This window comes from Pseudophryne corroboree, chromosome 8, assembly GCF_028390025.1.
Source record: "Pseudophryne corroboree isolate aPseCor3 chromosome 8, aPseCor3.hap2, whole genome shotgun sequence".
NCBI lineage: Eukaryota > Metazoa > Chordata > Amphibia > Anura > Myobatrachidae > Pseudophryne > Pseudophryne corroboree.
In genome coordinates, this window is record NC_086451.1 from 243,429,090 (window position 1) to 243,435,426 (window position 6,337).

The window sequence follows — 6,337 nt, forward strand, 5'->3', positions numbered from 1 at the left end:
AATAAACATGGAAAAGCTACTGCTGATTAGATAGGAATGTGATAAGTGAGAGGGGGGGTTTCTGTTGGGACAAGGTCTTTTAGGAACTCGTGGAATAGTGGGTAAGGGATGCGATTAAGCGGTGTATTAATTAAAAGGGAGATGAAGGAGTATTACACATTAGAGAAACTGGTATAAATCATTATAGTGACATACGGTATTGTGAAATATGAATATACATTTGTCAATATTCCCCTATGGTATTACTGTTACGAGTTTTTCTGGTCTATCCATTATACAGTACCCAATCTTCTCGAGTGGTTACCCACTTGGTACTGATTGGGCCCAACACTGCTTAGCTTCCAAGATCGGACGAGATTGGGCGTGTGCCAGTGCGGTGTGACTGTATTCATTGGCGAAATGACTTATTCACACGGTAACAGTTTTTTATTGGGAATATATGACATTCTATCTTAACAAAAAGTGCAGGGTGCCGAGTGAAATAAAATAAAATGTACTATACACTTCCATAATTGATAGCTTGTCGGATGCCTTCATCACAGAAAGGGTGCAATTTCGTATCCTTCATTGAAGCCGAGAGGATGTGTGGTTTTTAGTTGGAAAATCCAGAACATTTCTCTTTGGGAGAGTTTCTTAGCCAAGTCTCCACCTCTGTCACCACTGGTCACATGTTCGATGGCTTTGAAGGACATCTCTTCCGGATTCGAGTTGTGTTCAAGTTTGAAATGTCTATATAGTAGATGAGTTTCCAGTTTATTCTTGATACTCCTCACGTGTTCTTGTATTCTAATCTTAAGAGTTCTTTTTGTCTTTCCCACATATTTTTTGTGGCATGTGCATTCTATTAAGTATATTACCGATGTAATATTGCAATTCATAAACTGTTTGATTTTGAACTCCTGGGTGCCGTCTGTGGTACTAAAGGTTTTTCTGTTAGGGTTGAGATATTTGCAAATATTGCAGTGTCCACATTTATAGGATCCAGTGCATTTGGGTAAGCTAAATAGGTTATTTTCAGTTGGTAATTCCCGTAACATGCTTGGTGCCAGGATGTCTTTAAGGTTTCTTGATTTCCGAAAAACGAGTTCTGGTTGAATCGGGAGGATTTCCTTAAGAATGGGGTCCATGAGGAGTATGGGCCAGTGGTTTCTTAATGAAGTTCTGATGGCATGTTCATGGTTGCTGTAGGTCGTTATGAATGAAACCGCCTCCTTCTTCTCTGTCTTATCTTTGTATGTCAGTAGATTTTCTCTCTCCAGATTCCTAGTCTTACTGATTGCTTTGTCCAGAATCGCTTTGGGGTATTTTTTCTCCTCAAACCTTTTCCTATATATTCCCAATTGTTCCTCACAGTCTCCAGTTTGGCTACAGTTCCTCTTGATTCGGTGGAATTGAGAATAAGGTATATTATCTTTCCATCTTTTTGAGTGATTGCTTTTATAGTGTAAATAACTGTTCTTATCAACAGATTTGATGTAGTTTTTGGTGGAAATCGTACCTTGTTCTCCAGTTAAAATCAAGTCCAGGAATTCAATGGATGTGTTGTTTAAATTACAAGTGAATGAAAGATTAAAATTATTGATCTGTAGAAGTTTAAAAAAATCCATGAATGATTCTGCACTCCCATCCCATATAATCAGGATATCATCAATGTACCTCCTGTACATGATGATTGATTCCTTAAAGTGCCGTGTCGGGTAGACGTGTTTCTCCTCCCACTGTCCCATGAATAAATTCGTGAAACTGGGTGCGAAAATAGTGCCCATGGCGGTGCCGCACTGTTGTAGATAAAACTTATCTAAAAACTTAAAATAGTTATGGGTTAAAATAAATTCCATTAGATCGCAAATGAATTTCTTGTGGGGTTCTGTGAGGGAGTCGTCTTTGTTTAAATACTCTCTGCTTGCTTCAATACCTTTTTTGTGTTCTATACAGGTGTACAGTGATTGCACATCTATGGTCACCCATAGATATGATTCCTTCCATTCCACATTTTGCATTTCATTCAATACCATGGTAGTATCTTTAAGGAAGGAGGAGAGTTTCTTCATGTATGGGTTTAAAAAGATGTCCACATATTTAGATAGACCAGACGTAAGAGAGTCAATCCCAGCCACTATCGGTCTTCCTGGGGGATTTGACATGTCCTTATGGATTTTTGGTAAGAAGTAAAAAATGGGGGTTGTGGGGTTGGATGACATTAAAAATGAAAATTCATCTTTTGTAATAATTTCATTTCTTAGGCCTTGTAGGAGTAGTGATCTCAATTCTTCCACATATAAGTCTTTTGGATCGTCTGGCAGTACCCTATAGGAGTGGGAGTCTCCTAAGAGTCTTTGTGCTTCCTGAATATACTTGTCGCGATCCATGATCACCAACCCCCCCCCTTTGTCAGCTGGTTTTAAGACGATTTGTTTATTGTTCTGAAGTTTTTTTAGGGCTTCTATTTCTCTGTTATGTAAATTTTTTGTCTTAATTGGTGCAGGTTCTGTTTCACAGAGATCCTTCTTTACCAAGTCATAGAAGATGTTCAGATTGCTCCCTTTTGATTCTACCGGGTAATATTTACTTTTTGGTTTGAGTCCAGATTTAGACCTATCTTCATAGTTTGATATAATTGCTTGGTCCTTCTTCATAAAATGTCTTTTAAGCGTGAGTTTTCGTACAAATTTATTCAAGTCAATGAAGGTGTCAAACTTGTTTAGTCCTTCGGATGGTGCAAATGAAAGTCCTTTGCTTAGAAGGGTCCGTTCGGGGTCAGTTAGGATGTGCGAGGATAAGTTGAAGATTCCTTTATCAACTGTATTTATAGGTTCCTTTTTTTGACATCTCTCCCCCCTTCCACATCTTAATCTCAAAGGCAGCTTATCACTGCCGAATATTTAGGGGTTAGCTGACACCTTACATTTTTAAAGGAGTGTCTTTAATCACTGTATTATCTTTTTATAAATATCTGTTCACACACACCTGTGGCGCCATACCCCCACTACCCAATTTAATTGATACTATTTGTAAGGCAGCCTGGTGTCTGTGTTTAGATCTGCAGCATGTTCAGAATCAATGAACGCACCAACAAACGGAATGACTGGTGCCAAAAGATCTTCAATGAAGAAACCCAGAACAGCACTATACCCCCATCTGGTGATCTTGATGACCTATTTTGGGGAATGGAACGGTTGTTAGCCAAAGAAATAAAAACATGGTGGGATATCAAAGGACTAGAGCACTATATTGAAGTGGACAGAATACCAAGAGGCCTTAGACTATTGAAACAACCTACCCTTGGAAATACTGAGCCTGAATTTATTAAAGAATGGGATTCCATCTTACACACATGCTCTATTAATTTAATGAAACTTTTGATTACCGAACGAAAGAAAAGTGCAGTGGCACTTGAGAAAGAGATTAAAAAGAAGGAAGAGGAGCTAGAACCTCACAAAAATAAAGAAGATTACCGCATCAACGAGACTGTTCTCAACAAAAAACTGGAACATATAGAAGAGGAGGTCATACGAGGAAAAGAGAAAAAATTTCTCAGAGACAAAAAGGACTATGAACAAGGGAACACCAAGAATTGGAGCAGATTCAATACCTTTGATAAACCTAAGAAAATGGACCATAAGTACCAGTGGAAAACCATACCAACTAAAACGAAACCGACATGGAGAAATGAATCACCATCAACACCCTATACAAGAACATTCAATAGATTCACCGCCTTGAGCCGACTGAGATCCAACAGTGAACAGGATTTTTTATCCATAAGACAAGGCGCAAGACCAAAAAACATTCCCAGGAGCACAATATGCGAGGATGTCAAACACGCCTCCCCACTAAAAAGAAGATTTACAGAAGTAGAGGAAAACGGGGCGGTAGGAGGGAGAGATGTCAAAAAAAGGAACCTATAAATACAGTTGATAAAGGAATCTTCAACTTATCCTCGCACATCCTAACTGACCCCGAACGGACCCTTCTAAGCAAAGGACTTTCATTTGCACCATCCGAAGGACTGAACAAGTTTGACACCTTCATTGACTTGAATAAATTTGTACGAAAACTCACGCTGAAAAGACATTTTATGAAGAAGGACCAAGCAATTATATCAAACTATGAAGATAGGTCTAAATCTGGACTCAAACCAAAAAGTAAATATTACCCGGTAGAATCAAAAGGGAGCAATCTGAACATCTTCTATGACTTGGTAAAGAAGGATCTCTGTGAAACAGAACCTGCACCAATTAAGACAAAAAATTTACATAACAGAGAAATAGAAGCCCTAAAAAAAAACAAAAAAAAACCTTCAGAACAATAAACAAATCGTCTTAAAACCAGCTGACAAAGGGGGGGGGTTGGTGATCATGGATCGCGACAAGTATATTCAGGAAGCACAAAGACTCTTAGGAGACTCCCACTCCTATAGGGTACTGCCAGACGATCCAAAAGACTTATATGTGGATGAATTGAGATCACTACTCCTACAAGGCCTAAGAAATGAAATTATTACAAAAGATGAATTTTCATTTTTAATGTCATCCAACCCCACAACCCCCATTTTTTACTTCTTACCAAAAATCCATAAGGACATGTCAAATCCCCCAGGAAGACCGATAGTGGCTGGGAATGACTCTCTTACGTCTGGTCTATCTAAATATGTGGACATCTTTTTAAACCCATACGTGAAGAAACTCTCCTCCTTCCTTAAAGATACTACCATGGTATTGAATGAAATGCAAAATGTGGAATGGAAGGAATCATATCTATGGGTGACCATAGATGTGCAATCACTGTACACCTGTATAGAACACAAAAAAGGTATTGAAGCAAGCAGAGAGTATTTAAACAAAGACGACTCCCTCACAGAACCCCACAAGAAATTCATTTGCGATCTAATGGAATTTATTTTAACCCATAACTATTTTAAGTTTTTAGATCAGTTTTATCTACAACAGTGCGGCACAGCCATGGGCACTATTTTCGCACCCAGTTTCGCGAATTTATTCATGGGACAGTGGGAGGAGAAACACGTCTACCCGACACGGCACTTTAAGGAATCAATCATCATGTACAGGAGGTACATTGATGATATCCTGATTATATGGGATGGGAGTGCAGAATCATTCATGGATTTTTTTAAACTTCTACAGATCAATAATTTTAATCTTTCATTCACTTGTAATTTAAACAACACATCCATTGAATTCCTGGACTTGATTTTAACTGGAGAACAAGGTACGATTTCCACCAAAAACTACATCAAATCTGTTGATAAGAACATTTATTTACACTATAAAAGCAATCACTCAAAAAGATGGAAAGATAATATACCTTATTCTCAATTCCACCGAATCAAGAGGAACTGTAGCCAAACTGGAGACTGTGAGGAACAATTGGGAATATATAGGAAAAGGTTTGAGGAGAAAAAATACCCCAAAGCGATTCTGGACAAAGCAATCAGTAAGACTAGGAATCTGGAGAGAGAAAATCTACTGACATACAAAGATAAGACAGAGAAGAAGGAGGCGGTTTCATTCATAACGACCTACAGCAACCATGAACATGCCATCAGAACTTCATTAAGAAACCACTGGCCCATACTCCTCATGGACCCCATTCTTAAGGAAATCCTCCCGATTCAACCAGAACTCGTTTTTCGGAAATCAAGAAACCTTAAAGACATCCTGGCACCAAGCATGTTACGGGAATTACCAACTGAAAATAACCTATTTACCTTACCCAAATGCACTGGATCCTATAAATGTGGACACTGCAATATTTGCAAATATCTCAACCCTAACAGAAAAACCTTTAGTACCACAGACGGCACCCAGGAGTTCAAAATCAAACAGTTTATGAATTGCAATATCACATCGGTAATATACTTAATAGAATGCACATGCCACAAAAAATATGTGGGAAAGACAAAAAGAACTCTTAAGATTAGAATACAAGAACACGTGAGGAGTATCAAGAATAAACTGGAAACTCATCTACTATATAGACATTTCAAACTTGAACACAACTCGAATCCGGAAGAGATGTCCTTCAAAGCCATCGAACATGTGACCAGTGGTGACAGAGGTGGAGACTTGGCTAAGAAACTCTCCCAAAGAGAAATGTTCTGGATTTTCCAACTAAAAACCACACATCCTCTCGGCTTCAATGAAGGATACGAAATTGCACCCTTTCTGTGATGAAGGCATCCGACAAGCTATCAATTATGGAAGTGTATAGTACATTTTATTTTATTTCACTCGGCACCCTGCACTTTTTGTTAAGATAGAATGTCATATATTCCCAATAAAAAACTGTTACCGTGTGAATAAGTCATTTCGCCAAT

At 38.4% G+C, this 6,337-nt stretch overlaps 1 pseudogene; it reads right to left on the reverse strand.

Annotated features, from left to right (window-relative positions):
* Positions 1-271: 271 nt before the first annotated feature.
* LOC134952234 (5S ribosomal RNA) lies at positions 272-390 on the reverse strand (annotated as a pseudogene).
* Between the last annotated feature and the right edge of the window lie 5,947 nt (positions 391-6,337).